The following is a 24,902-nucleotide window of genomic DNA, read 5'->3' as shown; positions in this document are numbered from 1 at the left end:
ACCTATTCAGTGTAAAGAATAAATAAATAAATAAGAATAATGAAGAATTTTTAACTACCCATAATCTTACTAAACCAGAAATAGCATACTTAATATTTTGGTGTTTTTCCTTGCAGTCTTTTACATATATGCATACATACAACTGGATATATGTTTATATAACATATGGTCTCTTAACATTACATTATGAATATTTCCCATACATTTACAAAATTACTGGAAATATAATTTTAATAATTGCATTAAATTCCACCATGTGAACATTTCAGAATGCATTTAATCTCTCAGCAACAATAACAGTCAACAATATTTATTGAGCACATACTATGTACAGGGCACTGATGCTAAACTCTGGAGGGATACAGCAGTGAACGTTGTAGATATGGTATACATGGAGCTTATAATCCCTTCTTGGTGAACATTTGGATTGTTTGCAGTGTTTTACTATTTGAAGAACATCTTTCTACAAAAATATTTCCAGAAGCTTTTTAACAATTATTATGTAAGTCAGTAAGAAATATAGTTTTTATCACAAATATATACTTTCATATGTTTGTGTGAGAGAGAACTCACAGGCATACACAAATATATATATGTAAAATAATGAATAAAAATCTTTTAAAATAATACCAATCCTTACTACATACAACGTATTCTTATTTTTCTATTCTGTTATAGTCTATTGTTTTTAAATTTCTTTTTCCAAATGACTGGTCTTGATCCACTACATTGATTTATTACCCACTAATGAGTAAGGACCCACAGTGGAAAACCCTACCTTAGAGCATAATGGAGCACCATGGTTTTCACTAGAGGATCTAATATGAGCTCTAGCCCCTACTAAGCATCAAACTCACTTATCAGCTATAGAGGAAGCATGAAGTTTTCTGAAAAAGAAAAAGACTCCAGCAAAATCTTAGAAAAGCTGCTGTTAGGAGAGTTGTTACCATCAACCAAAGAAGCCACCATAATGTTATCTCTCAAAGCTGTTACAAATAATAGGATCTACTAAAGAGAGGAGACTTAAGGGAGGAGTTCTTGCTAAGAAGAGCTTGATCAATAAGAGTTGGTGCCGGGAGCTTTCACCATCCGGATCCTCCTTTGCCAAGAGCAGCTGAGGCAACCCTAACAGACGATTTGAGGTTAACAGGAACCATCCTTAAAACATGACATAGAGTATCTGGATGGAGGGATTTTAATTCCCAGAGATCTTTAGCTTCCTTTCTCTTCACAGATCTTGTATTTTTGAAATGAGGGCAACTGTTGAGTTTCTCAACACAGTTGTCACCAAGGAGGAAGAATAACAATTTTCTGCCTGGAAATCCAATAGGGTTAGAGGCCCAGAAAACCACAGGGACATAAGTTGTCAGCCTTTCGATTTCCGGTGGCCCAGAAAGGAGGGTATATGGGATGCAATTTGCAGTAGGAATCTCGCAGTGAATGCAATGGTGAGTGCAGTCCACTGTTTCAACAAGTAGAAGAAGGTAGGGTAGTGGGTGGGTGAGGATACAGAAGTATATGGCGAGCTAAATATTTTAGGAGGAGCTAAATATTCTAGAATTGAAAGCAAACAGATGAGAGTCTCTCAAAGCAGACATCTAGAGTGACGAACTACCCAGGTTTGCTAGGACTGTCTCAGCTTTAGCACTGAAAGTCCTGCGTCCCAGGAAACCCCTCAGACCCAAGAAAACTGGGGCAGTTGGTCATTCTGAGTTTGGGTGCAGTTAGTTTGCAATTAACGAACAGTGTGACCTATTTACTCAGCATCTCTGAGTAATTTATTAAACATCTCTGGGCTTCAATTTCCTCATCTGTAGTATGGGAATGATAGCGCTTACCCACCACCAATAAAAGGAGATCCTAAGTATTTTTTAGTAGTTCTGTTCCTGCACAGGTGCAAGGGCCTGCCTCAGAACCAATTCTAATCGTAATAGCACCAGAGATAAAAATGCAGAATGCTGATTGACAGTCTTTAGGTGGTGTGGGGTTAGAAGGATTGTAGTACTTGGGTTCTAGCACCCATGGCAGCCTTTTGCACCCCTGATAATTTAAGATTGATTTGGGCAGTACAAAAATGACCTGGAACCCGAGGTTTCCCAAACAAGGGGAAAACAGAAGTTTCAAAAAGAAGATAAAGTTTATTATAATTTTTTACCTGGGTCCTGAAATATCTGTGACAAATATGCAAGCTATATAGTTTGTTTTTCCTTAAAAACATAACAAAAATTGTGGATAATTTCATTAAATGTAGCCTGTCAAGTATAAAGAATGTGCTCTTACTCCAAGAGAGGTATTACAGACAATTCACATTTTATTGCCTTTACATTGCCTCTCTCATATTGGAGGTAGCTTCTTGCCTTGCTTGGGCTCATAGAGTCAGCTGTTTTTATCTGAATTCACTCTCAGATTCATATGTTCCAACCAAGTTAAGGTCCCTTGTTTCCATTACTGATATAGGCCATGACTAAGCCACTGCATGTTTGTATTTTCACTTCTTAACCACAAATGTTTCTATACGAAGACTATAAAAATGATTCAAAAGCAATCCAAACTTCCTAAAGTAATAAGAACATTCTCTCAAGGTCTTAGGCCCCATCTTTTCAGAAGTATGGTTTGAGAGGGACTCTTTTAGGACAGTGTCAGAAGTTGTGGCATCGATTCATGCATGGTTAGCAGTGTGAAATGGAAGCCATTAAACCAAGACTATAGTCAGGGAGAGGTCTGAGAAGATTTAATGAAGAGAAAAAGTGAACTTTATCAGCTACTATGAGGGCCGAGAGACTTTCCAGAGAAGTGATACATAAATCTTAGGAAATTAATTAAGATCTTAAACAGTACCTGAGACAAGAAATAAAAGGAATAGGAATAAAATTGTAACATAAATACTGGGAGAACATTAAATTTGGGGAAAAACAAAATTTCACAATCAAAAAATTCCCAACTACAATACTTAAAGAAAAGGAACTCAAAGATAAATACCATATGATTTCACTCATATGTGGAATATAATCAACAAAACAAATGAACAAACAAAACAAAACTCATAGATACAGAGAACAGATTGAAGGTCATCAGAGGGGAAGGGGTAGGGCAGTGGTTGAAATGGATGAAGGGAATCAATTGTACGGTGACCGATGGTAAGTAGACTTATTGTGATGATCACTTTGTAGTGTATACAAATATTCAATTACTGTATTGTACACCTGAAACTAATATAATGTTATATACAAATTTTACCTCAGTAAAAACAATTTTTTTAAAATGGAAATCATCTTTTGTGCCTTATCCTGTGTGCCAGGCACTGAATTAGCTGCTCTCCTTGCAAAAATTTTGCAAGATTGGTATTGGAATCCACATTAAGTCTTAAGAGGATAAAAGGAAAAACTACTGAAGGTTACAAAGCTATTAAATGGCTGGTAGGCTTTGAACCCAAGTCCATCTGTCTCCAAAGTACATATATAATTCAAATCAGTAAAGATGAACTCTTTTCAAAAATTGATTTGCATAAGACTTTCATTTTTTAGGACTTAAATATGATGATTTAAAACTTGACTTCTTTCTTAACTTTTAAGCAAATGTCCCTTAGGCCCATCCTCAGACTGAGCACTCATTCCTAGCACATAAACACAATTTTCCTAAAGGTTAGAGGCCACATCAGAATGGAGCACCACATCTTTGTCAATTAGTGAGTATCAACGTTGGGAACATTCAACCTGGGTTTGCATCCCTTCTCTAATAGCTGTGAGACCTAAGCAAGTCACTTATTCTCTCTGAGCTTCAGTTTTCTCATCTGAAAAATGAGGATAATAATAGTATCTCTTTTTAGATGTGTTTGAAGATGAAATTAAATGGTATTAAAACAATTAGCCTAGTGCCTGCTGAATAGTAGGGTTTTATCTGGACCAGTATATGTAGTCATCTACAGGGATACAGGAGTTAGATCATTTTTTAAAGCAATCTACAAATATCCTACATTGAAACAGAAATCCCCAGAATTAGTTCAGGTTGATTTAATGTCCCAGGAGTTATGAGTAACTACTGAGGCTGCTCTGGCGTCTTACAAACCAACGAAGCCTGTAGGGACTTAGATAATGATCACTTCATGTTGGGACTTGGGCACTTGTTTAGACAGATGCTAAAAGCTAATTACACCCACCTTAGCAGGCTGAGCTGGAAGGACAACACAGCAGCTGGCAAAAAGGGAATGCTGCCATGAATCTTCCACTATCTGCGACTGGGGCCACTGGGGCCTTGGCCTTGCCGATCTTTCACTATTTAAGGATCAGAGTCATGCTATTTACCTTAGTCTGCATCTTGAAGAATATGCAATAATACATCCAGGCACTGTTCTAGGGACTGGGGATGCAAAGATGAATAAGACAAATAAAGACCATTCTCCTAAGCAGCTCCCATTTCAGTTAGAGATACAAATGACTAAAAAATATGATTTTGAATACCAAAGTTACGAAGGAAATGAAATAGGACGTTGGAATAGAGGATGATGGAGGGGGGGTCTAGAGCCATCTTAGAAAGCAGATCTGAGGAATAACATCTGAGATGAGACCTCAGTACTTTAGAAAGTACGTGGTGATCCAGGAAGAAAGGGAAGTGAACATTAAAAAAGCGAATTACATAACAACCACTACAAAAGCCCCTGGAATGGCTCAGAGATATTTATAGGATTGCAAAATTAATGCATTTAAATACATTCATAATGAAACATCTTATATCACAGATGGAAAGTTAACTATAATGATGTGTCCACTCCAGAAGTATTTTGTCTGGACATAGCATTCTCTCTGTCTGCTTCTGTTTCCTTCCATCTCTGTTAAAAACCAAAGTATTGTCCTTAAGTGAAATGGACTTTTACATCTATAAGCCTCTGTATTCTCATCCGTAAATGGAAATAATAATGCCTCAGAGTTGTTCCATGGACTTGTGGTGACGACAAAAAGAGAAATTGTGTGCAAAATACCTAGGGCAGAGTAAGTTGATCAACAACGGTAGCCATCTACAGAGTATATGCTTCCCATCCACCTGAAAAAAAACGACAAATCTGTGTGGCTTTGAATAACCTGGGAGAAACTCAGAGCTATGTGATGTTTTCTTAATGTACCCATGTGGGACTTTTTTCATAAAAGTTTAAAAATCTGAGATCTTTATAATAACAGAAACATAAGAACAGGAAAGCCAAATAAGAAAAAGAAAAACAGAGTGAGTCAGGAAAGAATGAGGAGAATAAAAAATAGTGACATCAAGCCTCCAGATAAAAAAGAGTGCAAGCCCCAGAAGGATCTTGATGCTGCCTTGCCATCCAGGGAAAGTGCCATGTTCCTGAGTCATAGAATCTCACAGGACTTGTTCCTGAAAGAAACATCAAGGATCCTTACTAGAAAAACTAACAGGCCTGGATTCATGATTTCCCATACACAACATTGCTCTCCATCTCCTTTGAATTAAATTAGTTTGTATGTTTTGTGAGCAGAAGCATCGTAGCAAAGCATCATGGGAGTTAGTTTTCATTGATTCCATTATGGGGGTTAGTTTTCATTGATTCCACAAACATTTGTTGAGCCAGTTATTATTATAATTATTATTATCATTATCATTATTACTATTATTATTATTATTATGTGTCCGGTATCATGAAGGGCTCTGAAGTTGGGAGGGTTGGAATCTTCCCTTCGTTCACTCTCACCACATCAAGGCCAGTGCCTCTGGGTGTGTATTCCTGATGGGATAAAATCGGCTTACACAGGGCTTGTGCACAAGTTCCCAAGTGAATCGTGAATTAAAAGAAATGGAATACTAAGCCATTGCTGTAAATAGTGAATTAGCATATTCCCTATGGAGTGTGAAAAGGAGAGTGAGAAGCCTGGCTAATTCTCAGCCTCCCAAAGGGGCTTCGACAAAACTAGTCTGTTATCTAACAACTTAACATTTTTCAATGCTGTTTAACATTCAACGACTGTAAAAGGAAGCCAGCCCTGGCTACTACTAAGTAAAACTAACAGAGCACTATCGAAAAAGATGTATGGTTTTAGCATCATCAAACATGCATTTCCAACAAAAATAAAAATCAAATGGAAAGAAAGAAATGCTATTTGGGGCTTAGCAAATACTTTGGTATCATCTATAATTCACATTACAAAACCTTTAAAAACATAGAGCAAAGCAAAAAGCAAAACATCCACTCAGTAGTGAAATCAATATAGCATATACCATTTCAACATTATGCAATACAAATACCTCGGCTTTCTTTCCGATGGTTTTAGCGTTCGCATTTTAAACGGTTGTGTTTTCAACCTGAGCCAGAGTTATGCATCTTTTTCCAAATTAGTCTTTGGTAAACTTCAATTTCCCATCACTGCCACTTGTTTTGCTCAAATAAATCTAAACTCAGGTAACTACTTAAAAATAAACCTTTTGGGGGGAAGGGGTAGAATCTTATGTGCAAAACATGTAACAGAAAGTTTCATTCAGGTTTGAATGAGGGAGTCATATACACAAAAGCATAATAGGTTTATTTATAACTAAGTCACTTTCATAGAACTTTAAAACGGAAATTAAAATTCTATGCATCAAGCACAACAGTGGATTTAACCATATGGTATTTCACTTGGTCTTTAACAGCAGTGTAGGTACTGTTATTCCCACTTTACAAACTGACAAAACTGACAAGCTGAGTGCTTAAGTAAATTTCCCAGGTCATTTATCCGGAATTCAAATCTACGTCTGCCTGGCTGCAAAATCTATGAATATTGGACAATATCATGCTACTCATATTATCATGGCTCCCTTTCAATCTTCCCCATGCAATGACACTATGGCACAAACCGAATCATACCCTATTGCCTATATAATTTCCCTAGAACTAAAGAATTGGAACGTTCTCTAGAAATAATCTGATTAAGCATTTGATATCAGATAAAATTATGGCATTTATCTTCAGTGCTCAAAAGTGATAGTAACATCACTGAAATTTTCAATCATGTCGATTCTTTTTCTAAAATGTAGAAACCTTTGATTTATTTCAAAAGTTAGGTGATCACATATAATTAACACGATAATTTTGGAAGAGGACTTTAATAACACATCTTTAAAGGAAGTATATATATATATATATATATATATATATATATATATATATATATGTATATGTATATAAACAGATCTATGAGAGAAAGGAAGCGTAATGAAAAACACCCCTGAATACAACTTCCGGAACAACGTTCATCTGTGTGAATGCGATCCCCCCTCCCACTTCCCAACGGGTAACTCAAGAATACAATGGAAATGGTGCTCTCTGGAGTTAGACAATACAGCAGCCCAGGGTTAACCACTCCAGGCAAAAGGAAAGGCAAGTGAAAGCATGGAGAGTTGACTCTAAGCAGAGTGATGAGTCCGAAACACCTGTAGAGAGAAGAGAAAAATGAAGCTGTACCAGACAACTCAAATTACCACGCTTAGATTTTGCTAGCAGATCTCAATGTGTTTTTCTCCAAAAGAGACGTGACAGATAACATTCTCGTTCACGACACACTCCTATGGGCATAGCACAGTTCGAAGAAGCCCAACACTATAATAATTCACAATCACCTTTTCTAATATCTAACTATCAGCACATTAGGAAAGGTAGTTGCTTGCAAAAGGTTGCAGCCTACCTAAGACAGGCCTCAGGTTATGTGCAATTCCCCAAGACTTACTTGTAACACTGCACCTTTCATTTCTGCTCAAGAAACCACCTCAGATGCAAGAGAGACTGACAAACTATGGAGAGTCAATCTGCTCTGATTCATGTTGAAAAGAAAAATGCTTCACAAACTCCTGCACTTTATTATGAGCAATAAATTACACGAGACACACCTAAATGTGACTACACACACATAGTTGATTGCAACACACCAGGATGTTGACTCCACATCAGACGGCCTGACGGCAAGTAGTACAGTTCCAAGCAGAATTCAAAGTGTGTTTGTTAGAAAGGGAATTACATGATGCAATTCATGTTTTAGAAAGTCCCCTTTAACAATAGTGAAGAGGATAATGTATATCCTATCTCAGTCCCAGCCTGACATTCCAACCACCATGCACACAGCCATTGACCAATAGACATGAACCACAGATCGTCCTTGTATGTTCCTCACACGATCACCCCCTGACCTAGTTCTACCCAACTCTAAATTCTTTACTCATCCCCCAACTTTGAACCCTATCTTTGGCACTTTGGCCTTGGTATTTGGACTCTCCAACATCTAACTCTCCACATTCCCCAGTGGACTCATATTTCAATGTGCCTATTTACTCCCTTCATTTCTAGACCACCTTTTGCTGGAGAGTTTGTGCTGGTCTTGCCTTCTCATACTCAATTCCCACCACTGTCCCCTTGATGGAAATCCCAACTGGGTCAGTCCCAGGTCCTCTCGAAGGAAGTGGCTATACATGATGAGATAGGGGAAATAGAAACTGGAGGCAAAACAAACAAAAAACTAGTGAGAGCAAAATTACAAGAATTCAAATCAGAGACGATGGGGGAATAAACTAAACTTGGAAATGTAACACTACACGGCAAAGGGCTGAGTTGATAATGACTAATTCCTTGCTGAGAAATGAATTGTGAAAGTGTACTGAAGCACTAACTTAAGCAAATATATACTACATACACACAGAGAATAAACAACATAAAATGAACTTTTGGTATTAACTCTAATCCCCCCACGTTTGGGAACTTACTGAAAAACAACAACAAAAAACTCTTAGCCACACATGCCTTTAAAATATGATTCTGAAATAGTCTTTTTTTATCTTGCTTGCTTCCATGAGAAAGAACAATTTCTGGTTTCAGGGCTTTTTCAGTCATCGTAGAAAATTCTTACTGCATGCAATTGCTCAAGTTCAAACTCTAAGCACATAATCTTAGAGGTCACAAATCGACCTCAGTGTGTTTTATAGGGTCATTTTTTCTCTTAGCTCAAATTGTATCTTAAAAGGCATCATAACTTGATGGGTGTTGTGCTTGGTGGCAGTAAAGACACCAATATCTTGCAGCCTGCTTCACACTTTTATAGGACCCTCCTGGTCCCTGTTTACATTTATGTTATTTGCTTGGCTCCTGTATGCATTTCAGTTTACTATCTCCAATATTATTTTCAGAGCTTTATCTATATATCTTTCCATCTGCTACTACTCAGACCTAGACATTATGGGATTTAAAATGCTTTCACACTCTTCCGATACTCACTCTCCAAAGCTGTCTGCTGTTGTCTTTTATCTAAGAATTCTCTCCCCGGCCTCCTCTTTCCTCCCTCTCCCTCCATTTCTCCCTCCCTTGTTCCTTCCCACAGCTTATTCAAGGACTATAAAGAATTTAGACTGAGCGCTACCTGGAAAGTACCCCTCACGGTAGCAAACCCAGGACCCCACCTTGCTCGCTGGGTTACACTATAAGGTACCAGATCCCCAATAGGGTCCTGACCAACAAACTCACCAAAGGACACAATTCAGTAATTTCATGGCCTCCCATCTACAAAGCCTGAATGAAACTATTTTCCAAAGAGGCTAATTCACTACAGCATTTGAAAAATCTTTCACCCAACTCAGTTTGTTTGTAAACCATGTGACTGTGCAGGATTAGCCACGTTTGTAATCAAGCATCTAATCTCATCAAATCCCACATACGCCATCAGCATCACAAATTGTTTATATTATTTACCTTCAGACATAACCTAATTTTTAAAATGTATCTCTCAACTTGGGGAAAAGAAAGTGTAGCAGCACTAATAATATTTTTAGTTTGGGTGAGGGTGAAATGGACACGGCTCACTCTGGCAATTACCCTACTCTTCCGGTAACAAAGGTAATCATCATAAAAATCAAAATTAATAAACTGTAGTTGCAAACCTAATGAGTAGTCAGCAGCACATTAATTTCCCGGTATGCCAAACTAACCGTATTGTTTATTTGTTGGTGACTCTGAATGAAATGGGCTGCATTAAGGCGACCAGCTGCTCTGTTTAAGTGGAATTAAGACAAGAAGCAGCCAGTTTACAGTTGGTATAACTTAAACTTATGTAACAGAAGGTAAATGATCTTTCATTTGGAAGGACAGAACAGAATACTCTCTTAAATTAATTAACTTAAATTAATGCTTTTTCCATAGCAATTCAAGTCGTACTTTTCATTTGTCTCCAATGGACATAATGAAGGCTGAATATTCACACTTTGGGGATTTGAACATTGGATTGTTGCATTTCATCACTCTTCCTTGCTTCATCTGTTATAAGAAGCAGCAAACATTATATAAAGCTTTCTAGGCCAATTGGGTTACTCAATAATTATTTTTACTTTCTGTTCTGTGCAGACTCTTGATGGCATCTTGTTTATAGAGCTTCTTGCTGACTGGATACCTTAGGGGATTCTTTTGATTCCTTCATGCAGAAGTGAGGCTGTTCCCAATTTTTAACATGAACGGCCATCCTCCTGCGAGCTCTCTAAATAGATTGTCAGTAGTCATTCTGGCAGAGGTAGAACGTAAAAGCACTAGGAACTAGCTGGAACCAAATAGAGAGCTCTCAGAATCAATACAACACTGGACAAGATGTGCTGTTGTTCACAAGGCATTTTTCCATGAGAGCCAACGAATTATTAGATGCTTTATGTACGTGCACACAGACTTTCACTATTAATATGGTTTTATTTCTTAACTAGTTATAATTTTTCTAGAGCTTTAAAAATGATGTCTTTTTCCACTTTTATGGGTAATTCCCTATTACTGCCTGCAAGAGTAATCAAATTACTTTTATCACTTCTTCCAGGTCATTAAAAAGGACAGCCAGTGTAAGTGGCCTCATAATAATTATCCCACTAACTTTCCCCTAGACAACTTCCTGCTCTCCCAATTCACAACAGCACCATCTTTCATTATGTTTTTTGTGCCTTGCTCCCCCCCACCATCCATTCTCCACACAGCAGTTCCCAGCAATCTTTTAAAGCATGTCACTCCTCCGTTTAAAACCCTTTATGGGCCTCCCATTATACTCAGGAAAAAGTCCAAAATTTTTAAACCCTTCTCAAGGGCCCTCCATGACCTTGTTCCTACCCAAGTCTCCAGCCTCACATTGTACCAGTTTCCTTCTCATCTAATAGTCTAGGCACCTTGGCCTCCCATTAGTTTTTAAAACATGCCAAAATCTACTTGCCCTGAGGGTCTTTACATGTACATGGGGAATGCCAATTGCATCCTAAAGCTTAAGTTTTATTTTACATGTATTTCCTCCTTTTTCCTCTGAATTTTGTCATAACATGTGACACAATTCAGGTAATTATTTGCCGACTGTCTCCCCAGTTTTACTGTGAACTCCATAAGGGCAGACCTGTGTTCATCCTGTTTACGACTACAGCCTCTTCTACACATCGTAGGCACTCAATGAATATTTATGGAACGGATAAGTTTTTCAAGAATAAGTTTACATCTGAATCATTTAGCATTTTATTGTAGTTTTTTTAAAGGTAAAGAATACATTGCTTGCACTGTCGTAGTGTCAAAAGTTTCACTTCAGAAAAACATAGCTCTTTCTCCTTTTCAGTCCTCTCAGTAGAATGTACCCCCCAAATTGACACTATATAGAGAATACGTTTGTGACACAAAACCGTGAAAGTTTCAAGTTTTGGTCATACACTAAAGGGACAGTTTCATTTTCCCTGTCTTCTGCCCACACACGTGATAGGTCATTTTTCATCTCTCATGAGGTTACAAAAGATGTAATAGTTTGTGCAATCTTTGAGCATAGAAATACTGAGTTAAACAGGACTGCATCCAGTGATAAACTAGTAAATGTTAAACAGCCAGCTGGGTACAGGGGGAGGAGAGCTGTGACTTGTAGCACTTGCTAGTTTCTGGGATGTAAATGCTCCCACCCTGGCTAATTTCAAGCTGTTTTTAATAACCGACTTGCAAGACTCCTGAAAATGTAACAATTGGCTCTTACAAGCCCATAGGAGCATCTCTAGCACACCACTGGCTGTCACTCTGTAAAATTACCCTTCTTTCACGCACACCCACACACACACACACACACAACTGCATAGGATACAAAATAAATTTAATTCACTTGCAAAAGATAATGTTCTTGTGATATAACATAGAAGATGAAAAAAGAAAAATAACTTGTAGCTTATTCTGTCAGTTTACTGTGATAAAGTTTATTTGTAATCATTTGATTTCTCCATCCTATTTCCATCTAGCGTCTGCCCCAAAGCAATTTCACAGCTGAGACCCTGTGTGTTTCACTTTATTCTACACTGTAAAGTAGTCCAATTGTAAGTGTTAACTATCGCAGTAACACTCTTTTCCTAGTTACTGGGAACAACGGCTGACCCTTCTCTATTCTCCCCCAACTCACTGTTCACATTCACTCTAGGTCATTCATCACGGAGGATACCTGAGTGTTTACCATGAGCCACTTGCTGGACTGACGGACTCTGGGATTCTGACAGACAAAGCCACGAGGTTCAGGGAGCTCATGGCCGGGAAAGGAGATGGGCAAGGACAATTCCAGGCAGGAAATCCTAGGGCAGAGGTAACCACAGGGGCCTAGAGAATACACAGAATGAGCATGTAACACCACCAACACTGAAGAAGCCAACATTGAAGCTGGACTTTAAGGATGAATAGGAATTGACTATGGAAAAAAGGAGGGGAAAGGCATTCCAAGAAGAAGGAAGAGCAAGGACAAAATTATGTTTGGGGAAGGTGCAGTCATGATGAACAGAACTGAAGCACAGAGTGTGGGAGGAGGAAGGGAGGAATCCTGAGGCTACAGAGACGGGCGCCAGTACAGGCCGGGCTTCTAGGATCCTGGTGTGCCATGCAAAGGAACTTGGCTTTTAACCTGAAAATAACACAACAGGGAGAATTTAAGACTTTTAAATAGGTGAGTGATGGGCTTGATGCTTTAGAAAGATTATTTGGGCCACAATGAGGACACTGGATTGGAGTGAGGTGAGAAGGAGGTGGAGACCACCTGTTAGGTCCATGCCCTCAGCCCTGTAATTGGCTTTCCTTGCATCACTGTTTTCCCCTGAGTTCTCCGTTCTTCTGAATTCTCTGCAGCTCCCAAGTTGTTTCTTTTTATGTTGAAGAAAAATGGTGCCACTCTATTGTCTCCTTTGGTCCCTAATTCTCTTTCAGGCCCACTTTCTCTAAAAAACATTACTCAGCATGAGTCAGCATTTTGCATAATAAATTTCAGAGACGAAAAAGGCACAGGCTTCACAAAGTAAAAGATACCCAGGGCTTCCCTGGTGGCGCAGTGGTTAAGAATCTGCCTGCCAATGTAGGGCACACGGGTTCGAGCCCTGGTCTGGGAAGATCCCACATGCCGCGGAGCAACTAAGCCCGTGAGCCACAACTACTGAGCCTGCGCGTCTGGAGCATGTGCTCCGCAACGGGAGAGGCCGCAACAGTGAGAGGCCCGCGCACCGTGATGAAGAGTGCCCCCCCCCCCCTCGCCGCAACTGGAGAAAGCCCTCGCACAGAAACGAAGACCCAACACAGCCAAAAATAAATATAAATAAATAAATAAATTTATAAAAAAAAAAAAAAAGATGGCCAGCATGAACTTAAGTTTCACCAAGGGAGTATCATGGCGGTTTCAGTTATCTATTGCTAGCTCATGAAACAAGCCAAATTTCGTGGTGTCGGACTACAGCAATCATTATTATCTCTCACAGTTCTGAGGGTTGACTGGATTCAGCTAGTCATTGTAGTTCCAGTCTTCATGCCGTTGCAGTCAAATGGTGGCTGGAGTGGAGCCACCTCCAAGGCCTCCTTACCCACATGTCTGGTGGTTGCTACTGACTTGTTGGTTGGGATCTCTTTTTTTTTCTGGAATAGACACATGCTGTTACTGGGGTGCCTGGCACCCATGCCATTGTCCCTTTCCTGCTATGAATGCCCAACTTGAGTTTGTGGTACTTTGTCCACAGAACATGCAACACCCTCTGACTGCCATGTCCTCTCCCTTCTTATTGCATCTCCATCCAAGTTGAATACCGGCCTAGACATAAATCTTGAGTTATAAATCAGCAAGCAAGAACAGGCCTTAGAGAATCAGCCCCATACTAGAACGTGATCATGTGCACTTGAGAGCATTCATGAAGCCCCCCATGCGTTTTGCAGTATGCTCAAAGGGTATGTCACCCCCAGTCCCACCCTAGCCAGCTGACCACAGCTCTGTTCTCAGAAGGAAGGCAGCGAGGTTGGGATCTTGATAGGAGCTGTCAACTAGGCTTCTCTATGTGGCCCAGGCTTCCTCAGAACATGGTGCTGGATTCCAAAGTGAGTGTCCCAAGAGAGAAAGTCAAGCCTTTTCCAACCTAGACTAGATTTCACAGAGAGTCACTTCCACCACATGGTATTCTTTAAAAGTGGGTCTCGGGCTTCCCTGGTGGCGCAGTGGTTGAGAATCTGCCTGCCAATGCAGGGGACACGGGTTCGAGCCCTGGTCTGGGAAGATCCCACATGCCACGGAGCAACTGGGCCCGTGAGCCACAATTACTGAGCCTGCGCGTCTGGAGCCTGTGCTCCGCAACAAGAGAGGCCGCGATGGTGAGAGGCCTGCGCACCGCGATGAAGAGTGGCCCCCGCTCGCCGCAACTGGAGAAAGCCCTCGCACAGAAACGAAGACACAACACAGCCAAAAATAAATAAATAAATAAATAAAAGAACGTGAATTTCTTTAAAAAAAAAAAAAAAGTGGGTCTCTATGGCCACTCCACAGGGCAAGGGAATAAGTGTTCACTTCTTGACAGGAAAAGTGTCAAAGAATTTACAGATGTGTTTTAAAATCATCACAATCATTTTCATGTGTTTGACCAATGCAAGAGATATCCATTTTCATTTTGGTGCACCAGGCAGGAAGTGAAAAAATATAGCCATAACCAACAATTTCTAGAATACCTTGAAAGGGAGCAAAACTTCCCATATATGCCCTCCGATAGAGGTTCAAGTCTTAAGAGACTTGACTGAAAGATAAAGACGTAAGCAAAACCTGAGACCAAGTCCTAAGGGTCCCTCTCAAGAAGCAAACACATAAGGGGCTGTAAGAAGAGAATCCAGGACTGCTCCCTCAGCATGGGAGAAGGGCTAATTCAATTTCCAAAGTGAGAAGAAGCTAAAGACCGACAGCATAATCCTTTTACTTGGAGATAGATAGATATGTATAACAGGTTGTAAATACTTGTCATTATAGACTATGGGTTGAGTAATCCTCCAGAAATTCCTCTTATCACCTTCACAAAGGTGATAAAGAACACCTCTAGCTCTTATGTATATAGATACCTGGATCCCAAAGTGGACAAAACGAGGTAAGAAGCTTTCCTAACAGAATTTTCTGTTAACAAGATTTATTTCTGTCCAGATGTGATATACTTTACACATCTACCTTATAAAATGAAGAATATTTAAAATTCACAAAGCTTACAAGTAGGTTAAACTCATGCAATTTACAATATCTAAACACCCAACAGTTCTGTTTTGTTTTGTTTTGTTTTTAATTCTGAATAGAACGGGAAAAATGTGAACACACTAGTTGTAAGTGTTAAGGTAAAGGCTGATGGGAGCTGTTCCTTCTACCTGATTTTGACAGTACAATTAGGCAATAAGAAGACAGCACTTCTATTCCTACCCTTTTATAGATTGTCCAATTTCTCAATCTGTTCTTCGAATGAGGTAATTTGGTTTAAAAGAATAGAATCAGAGACCATTCCTAAATTCACCAATATTTGGTAGCCCTATATTTATTGATCTAGTAATGATTATTTTGATAAATGGCTCTCAAATTTTAAACCTCATAAGAATTATCTATGGAACTTATTTATCTTTATTATCTATGGAACCTGGGCTCGAACCCGTGTCCCCTGCATTGGCAGGCAGATTCTCAACCACTGCGCCACCAGGGAAGCCCCTAGAGAAGTCTTAAAGTGAAGGGAGAGAACTGAGCGTGCGCATGTCTGCTGACCCCGGCTTTCTCACTGCAAGAGAAGGTCTTGTCCCAGAGAGCTGATAAAAACTGGAAAGAAACCTGAGGAACCTGGGGTGAAAGGTCAGCTTTAAAAAGACCGTCATGGAAAAGCTGATTAAGAGTCAGCAAGTTAGGAATCAAGAGATCACCAAAGAGCAGAAAAGCTCTGGAAAGCACCTCCAGCCAGAAAAACTTGGTCCAAGCTCCTGCCGTCTCTCTCTGAACCACTCCCATTTCATGTCCCCACATCCCTCAAAACCTCCAACCTCATCTCCCTCAGCCACTCCTTTCCCTTCTCCACCCTGCAGCCTGGACCACGTGTCTTAGTTTGTGTCTTTTTTCACCCATCAGGCTGATTTCTTGCTGAGTTCTTCCAATCTGGAAACTCATGGCCTTCAGCTCTGGGGAAATCTTTAAAATGATTTCTTTGACAGTTGCCTCCCTCCATTTTAAAATCCTTTTTACTGTGAAATATAATATCAAATAAAAACCATAAGTTTATAATATGACATATGTTCGTAAGTAAAGACCTCTCTGTCCACTACTCAGGTCAAGAACTAGAGCACCACCAGCATGTTAGAAGCCTGGGGAGACTAATTCAGATAGGACAGTCAGGGAGGACGTCTCTGAGAGAGAGCATTTAAAGAGAGACTTGAACTGAACTTGAATATCTGGGGGGAATGGCCTTCCATGCAGAAGGAACGGTAAGGATAAAGTCTCTGAAACAGGAAAAAATCTGACATGTTCCAAGAACAGCAAGAAGGCCCATCAGGCTGTAAAGGAGAGTGAATGAGAAGTGTGGGGGGAGATGAGGCCAGACTGAGGCACAGAGCAGACCATAGGGCATCACAGACCATGCTAAGGATTTTGGAGTTTATGTTGAGTATGATGGAAACCACTGGAAGATTTTTGAGCAGTATATTATATGATCTGATATACTACCTTTCAAAATGATCATTCAGTTTATTATGTGGCAAATTGAAAGAGGGTACAATGAGGGATGGGAGAGACGAGCCAGGAGGCTATTTCAATAGTCTAGGCAGGAGATGGTGGTGGCTATAGTGGGAGTATTGAAGATGAAAAGCGATTGGACCCTAAATATTTCATAAGATGAGCCAATAGGATTTGCTCATGAATTGGCTATGGAGTATGTAAAAAAAGAAAAAAGAAGATGGCTCTGAGTTTTTGAACCTGAACAATTAAATGCATAGTGGTACCATTGACCAAATTGGGGTACCCTAGGGGAGGAGCAGATTTAAAGGAAGACATACACATAAGAGTTAAGTTTGAAATGTGTATTATATGTTTAAGCGGAGATGTTGAGGAGGCAACTGAATATTAAAGACTGGCATTCAGGGGAAAGGTCAGGGGGACTCAAAAGTGGAAAAGTTCACCTCGGAAGTGAGAATAGATTAAGAAAGCAGAGGAATGAACTGTTTGGTTCTCTGCAATTTATAGATAAGGGAAAAGGGAAAACTCGAGGAAAAATAAGCCACTTCAGTAGGAGAGAAACCAAGTCAGCATGTTGTCTCTGAAGACAGTGAAGAAAGTTTTTCAAGAATAAGAAAGTGATCAGGAGTTCCCTCGTGGCCTAGCGGTTAGGATTCCAGGCTTTCACAGCTGTGGCCCGGGTTCAATCCCTGGTTGGGGAACTGAGATCCCACAAGCCTCGCAGCCAGAAAAAAAAAAAAGAATAAGAAAGAGATCAATAGGTACAAAGGCTGCTGGAAGGTAAGAACTGACCATTGGGTTCGACAAAACTGAGGTTATTAGTAACCTTTGTAAATAAACTTTTCTTGGAGTAGTGGGAACAAAAGCCTGATTGAATTTGACCCAAGGAAAAATGAGAAGAGAAAATATAGAGAGATTTTCAAGGGAGTTTGCTAAAAGGGGAGCAGAAGTATGGGGCAGTAGCTACATGGGAACAGCAGTCTAGAGAATAGTTTTAAGACTGGAGTTAATATAACATGTTTATATACTGAAGGGAAAGATCCAATTGACAGAATTTGATGATGCAGAAGATTCAGGGGGATAACTGTGATGAACAGTTCTTGGGTGGGTTAGAGGTGATAAAACCCAGAACACAAGTGGAAGGATTGCCTTACAGAGAAATAGGGACAGTTCATCTATTGTAACAGCAGGAAAGGCACAGGAATATAGATTTTTCATGACCCTAGGTGATTCTGATGTGGGTGAGCCCCTAACCACATGTTGAGTAATACTGATTTAGATAAGCACTTCTTATACAAGGAAGGAAAATAGATTCATGTGCCAACGGGAGATGAGGAGTGGGGCAGGAGATGTGAAGAGATAAAGTGACTCTTCAAAGTGGGGCAGTTTCACTTTCAGTGCCACCTGGGCTGACAGCATCAGCCCTAAAAAGGAGGTGCAGCTCAGAAGAGGAAGGGGTACCGTGAGATTTTGCTCTCACCGCTCAAATTCTATAGAGAGCCCACTCTAGCCCTCTGCCCACCACCACCTCCTAGAACAGTGCCAAATCCCTTCCCAGTTGCTCCAGACCAGCAACACTTAGCTTTCTGGAGGTCACTGACTGAAATGAAGTTCTAATGAAAGTTTTGAACCTTCTCCCCAGAAAAAAAGTTATACAGTCACTAGAGCTCTTTGGTTGCAAGTCACAGAACCGCTTTTGATTGCACAGACAAAAATAATTTATGGAAGCATATGGGGAATTCACAGATACAGAGGAGAGGCTGACAAATTGACTAAAAATTAGGAATCAAGCAGTTCTAAAGGGTCCCAGTTATAGGAATTGCTCGGGCCCCACTGCTACAATGAATAAATACCAAATGATTTCAGTCTTGTATTACCTGGGTCATTATTCACATTAGAAAATGTGATAGTTCAATTAGTTTCACATAGGTCATATGCCTAGGCCTGGGCTGGGTATGTGTAGGGCACCTTCATTAATACCCTACCAGAGTGTTTCCAATGAGGAAGAACTTATACACCAAAAGAATATAACTCATCAACGAGGGTGATGTTATACTAAAAGAATGTGGAATGCAGCAGACTAGAGTACCAAAAAAACTAATGTTTCAACTACTCATAAATACAAAACTTTCATATAATTTTGGAAGGTTCACAGACCTTCTGAAACCCATACATGTATCTTCTGGGATTCCAGTACCCACCAGGTCAAGAACCCTTAGTTTAGATGTAACCATTGAATATTCTTGGTTATCACTTTGCTGAATGCTGAAATGAGGTATTCATTTTCTCCAGAATACCTCAGTAGACTACTGAGGTATTCTGGAGAAAATAAAGTGGTGGCTTTTCTCCCTATCATCTCCTCCCACCTCTCCCAGTCACAAGAGCCTGGGTTGTCCACACCCTTCTGAAGGAGGAAGATGGCATTGAACTGCTGGCAAGACTTTACTGTAGCCCAGCATGTTACAAGAAAAGGGCTCAAATTCTGCAACAAGAAGACATGGGTTTCAAGCCCATTGCTGTAACCTCAAACCAAGAGAACCTCTTTGAGTTTCAGGTCTTTGCCCTTAAATTTCCCTACTTGCCTCAACATTTATTATGCGGTTCGTGTAATTATCTCAGAATATATTTTGTAAACTATAAAGTTAGGAACAAGTTTTAGATATAATCTGTATATCTATATGGATATAGATCAATAGATGATAGTTAGATATAGATAGATAGATAGATAGATAGATAGATAGATAGATAGATAGATAGATAGATAGATAGATGATAGATAATTTCAGTGGTTGTCAAGTCTGTTTAATAACAGAAACATCTGGGAATTTTTTTAATTCAAATACTCAGGTTCCTTCCCAGACGTATTAAATCAAAATCTCTAGGGGTGGGGATATATATGAAGACATATATGAAAGCATCTCACAGTATTCTGCAGTTAGCTAGATTTGGGGTCCCACCATATTTCAAATCACAATTATTCACTGTGATCTGCTGTTTGTTGACAACTCTGAAAAAAGTCAATATTACTAGTTGTGAGACTATCTAGATTTTGACTAGGTAAAGAAATATACTATTAACTTATTCTGTACCATAAGATATAGCCAATCATATAGAGTCAGGGACTCCAACAGCCCCACTGAGGAAGTGCCAGTATAGCAATAACTTGCTTAGAACAAATTGTGCTCTCATTTATATGCTAAGAATCATTAAAGTAAGATTTTACAGCTCGTGATCATTTTAAGCACCATCAATTTATGAGCATGGCTGTTTCCACCATTTCAAAAACTTTGCAGAGAATTCTATAGCTTCCTGCAGTCCTTTAATATGGAGATGATGTAATGCATTCTTCAGTTGCAGAAAAATGAGAGAAATTAATGAGAATGTAAAATACAACATAATGGTGCCAGGCTTAGCTATAACAACATTTTTTAATATCAGAGGTAGTTTTATAGTTAAGGTATGAGAATTCATTTTTTCCTTCAGTCTTCCTTAGAGGAGAAATAAATTGCACGAAGTATTTAAAAATCAAGGCAGAGGAGACCTTCCGTAAATACCTTCAGTTTCCTCAAACTTCTCTAGTCTCAGCTTTACACTGTTTTATACTAGATCTTAATAATGTCCTCATGCTGTTTCACATTTTTAAAAATGTTAACTCTTATAACATAAGCCATAGATAAGCATGACAAAGGCCCTGTCATCTTTCCTGTAGTGAGTATTAAGTTTTCTTCCTGAAGGCGATGTTGACTTCAGTTCTATTTTCCTGAGAAACTAAAGGCAGCATGTTTCCACTGAGTACTTTGCCTGGTTGGCTGCTTCCAGAAAGGAGAACCAACTCCTTCCTTGCTAATATCTACTAGACAGAAGGCCATCTTAGAGATGCCAATGTGGAGTCAGGAATACCGTAAATCGGGGGGCTGATCCTTGAATTAATCAATGCAAATTTTCAAGTTTTAACGTTTTAAACAAAACTGACTACAAATGTAAACTGAGAAATGAAAATGCCTCCTTGCATAATTAGGCTATCTCCCCTTACAGGTTTAGGTATGAAAGACAGCCCCCAGTGTTGCACCATGCAACAATGGGACCCCTTCATCACAGGTTAGAAAGAGTTCAGTCTCTCCTCCTCCCAGATCCCCCTCTCCTGAATGTTCAAAAAGCCCCCCAGACTGCTTTCTAGAATCCAAAGTTTCATCTGATCTAACCTTAAGTCACATCGAAGCCAAGCTCCCTTCAGGCTGATGGAAGCTCAGCATGAAGTTTGGGTTTCTCCAGAAGTTAACACAATGCTGTTTTTGCCACCATCACCTAGACGGCACATTGGCCCCTGATGTTATCACTAATTGCTGACGCTGTCACCACTACAAGAGCTCATAGTCACCACCTATAAAGACTTAAAGGGCCACTCCTGGTGGTTTTGACCCTGTTGTTAGACCCTGGAAGCTAGAGGATTCTACCACCTCTACCGTAAGCTGGTTGCTCTAAGTTAGTGGTTCTCAACCTTTACCTTTGATCAGAGAGACCTGGAGGACTTATTAAAATACAAAATGCTGATCCCCACCCTCAGAGATGCTGATTTGGTAGGTCTGGAGGGGGACCTTAGAACATGCATTTCTAACAAGCTCCTAGGTAATTCTAATGTTGCCGTTCCAGGGACCACACTTCCCCAGAACAGCAGCCTCAGACAAGCCCCTTCCCAAGACTGTCTGAAGCAATTCTCCATTTGTTTCTGGTGTTGCTTCTCCAAGGGCATAAATCCTGGCTGTTTCACCCCAAAGCAAGCAGCTGAGCGAGCTACCACTGTGGCAGAGACTCCTGACAGGACTGCACTAGTGCTTCTTAGAGTGAGAGAGGAAGAGCCTTCTCTGGCCTGGGTTCCTTGCCTTGCAGTTTTAGAATCTGCTACTCAGACACTTTCCCAGCCCTCAAGTCTGCCATCTGGATGCAGGTATACATAGGTTCTGGTGCCTACTGCCTCACTGGCCCCAGAAAAATCATTGTGCTTTAACCATCTATCTTGTTACCCAAGCCAATCCTCTAGTTTTAAGTCTTTTTACCTTCTACAGTAATTTTATCTCATAATTTCATCAGTGAAGTTTCTATACCTACTCTAGCACTAGGCCTTACTCAGGACCAACAACTCTGCCTCAGTAGGTTTTTATAACACTTTTTTGTGACATCTCAATCCTTTCTGTCCTAGAGGGGACCTGGGTTCCTAATGCAATTTAGTTCACCCCTGTCTTAGCAAACTTTGAGCTCCATGTTTGAGATGCTGCAAAGAGACCAAGGGTGGCTAAGGGCTTCTAATAAATTTTATCTCTTTAGGTGATAATCTCTAATTAATACAGTACATTTTTTGTGGAGACACGTGTGCATGTACATACGCACAAACACACACACAGGAAAAAAGAAATTACAGAACAAAGAAAAAACATGCAGGGTTTTCCTTTGTAATGAGATTGCTGTACACCCTGGCAGTCCCATGCGTCACAGTGGATTGGGCATTAAGTTGTAGAGGAATCAATAGTTGTCGGTTGTATAACACATCCCAACCCCTGACACTTAGTAATAAGCATCGTGATGTCATCACAAATATGAGCATCGTTACCAAGTAGATAAGTAGACAGGTAAATCTTTTTTTATGATTGTTGACCTTTGTTATTTCAGCACGGTGTTTTATTATATATACACCCCTAGTAGGCTTGGAAATAAATATTAATAATAACAGACGCCTTGCATTCTGGCCAACATTTCCTTATTTGATATGTATAGAGTTTTAAATGCGTTACAAAGGCAAAATTTGTTCAAGGTTATTCACTACCAATGTTTACTCTGTAAAGTGCCTTAAGGCATTCTGAGCTTAAAGGGTATTATATAAAATGTTACTTTCTGTTCCTGTCACTAATCTAATAGAATACCTTCTGGTATGGCTTAAGGTAAGAATAAATCACTCATCATCATCTTTCACAGGTAAACAGCAATGAGGTAGAAAATTAAAAATTAATAAAATATAAGATTTTCCCATTGTAGATAAAAATCATATTTGTATTTAATAATTGAAACATCTTAAATGCAAGATTAAAATCTCATCAATTTTTTAAAAATATTTTGAGTAGGAAGCTTTGATTTTGTTTTCATGCTACTGTACAATTAGTACTCAATTATGCATAGGTTGTGCTTTTACAAATCTTTTTCTTCTGTGAAATACAATACCTATATGCACAAAATAATAATGTGGAGTTCAATGAAGCATCACAAAGGGAAGATCTATATAACTAAAACCCAGGTCAGTGGAGACTGTCAAGATAGGGGGATTATTCTGCAAGTCAACAGACATTGCCAGCACCCCAAAGCTTCCTACCCATCCACTTATGAGCACTAACCCCTGTCTTCTAGAGATAACTACTATCCTGACCTATACAGCCATCACCACTCTGCCTCTTTTCAGATGACCACCTGAGCTTGCATCCCCTAAACCCTAGGGTACAGCTTTGCCTCCTTTTTGAACTTTATATAAATGGAATTACACACCATGTGTTCTTTTGTGTCTGGCTTCCTTCACTTATCACTGTGCGATGCATCTATGATGAGTATGTAGATATAATTCATTCATTTTCATTGCTGTAAAGTATTCCATCATATGAAGTAACACAATTTATATATGCATTCTAGTGTGGATGGACATTTGAGTTGTTCACAGTTTGAGACTGTGAAACACTGTAGGTGTTTGGAGCAATATATTTTTCAGTAAATCAATAGCAGTCAGAAATGTTGTACAACACTTCCCTACGGCAAACCCTCAGTGTTGAGCTCTAATGAGGCTAGCACAAATGTGAGCATCATTGCTAAGTATATAAGTAGACAGGCAGTCCTTGTACATAATTCTTGTCACAAACTTGCTAGCATTTCTGTTGAGTATATACCTGGACGAGGAATGTCTAAGTCATAGGGCGTGTGTGTCTTCAACTTCCCATCGTTTATGCCAAAGTGTTGTATTAATATGTACTTTCACCAGCATTAAATAAATGTTCCTGTTGCTCTTCATCCAGGTCTCAGCTCAGATTTTATCTCCTTTGAGCATCCATTCCTGGTCTTTCTAGTTAGAGTAGCTGTCTAGTTAAAGTACTCCACACACCCCCCATGCCCCTTACTCTTTTGTCCATTACTCTAATTTATTTTCTTCCTGCCACTTCCCACTATCTGAAATCATCTTATTTTTTCCTGCTCTCCTCCACTGGGAGGTAAGCTCCATGAAAGAGGGACTTTACCTTGCTAGTGTCTGGCACATAATGTCTGGAACATAATAGACTCCTGATACATATTTGTAGAGTGAACAGTTGGGAACTTCCTGTATTTAGTAAATACACACAGTAATGCCAGTAGAAAAGATTTTACAGACTATAAGCTTCACAATCCTTTTTGAATAAAAGTTTCACGCTCCATGTAATATGTTTAATAGCCAGTGTTCAGGAAAATAATTGTCCATTTAGATTTTCCCATAATATGGCCATCATGACATGTGTTGAATAATTTTTCTTTTCTCATGAACACATTGGACACCAGCATTTCATATCCACTGTGAGAAAACAGATGCCTATAAATCAAGGTTTCCTATGTTTTTGAAGTACAGTCCATAATAGTCAATTGACGAGCCTGCTATAAATAATAATGCATGGTTTCTCAAGGAACCTAGCATGTACCTGATTAAGAAGCTAGAGACCTGTGATTTTTTGATGTCTATGGAATCATTCAACCAACTTTATTGTCTTGTTTTTAGCTAGCACTTGAAATAAAGGTTCATGAATCTTTAATGTGCATCCAGCCTCTATGGAATAGAGAAGTAATAGTGTGTGACTCTTGGAATATGTTCAGCCCTATCTTTGCATTTCTACTGTAAAGCCATGGCGACAAATACCCAGGGAGGTAGCCAAC

The sequence above is a fragment of the Balaenoptera physalus genome, assembly GCF_965194825.1.
Source record: "Balaenoptera physalus genome assembly, chromosome: 17".
Lineage (NCBI taxonomy): Eukaryota > Metazoa > Chordata > Mammalia > Artiodactyla > Balaenopteridae > Balaenoptera > Balaenoptera physalus.
Note: the sequence above shows the minus strand (reverse complement) of the source record.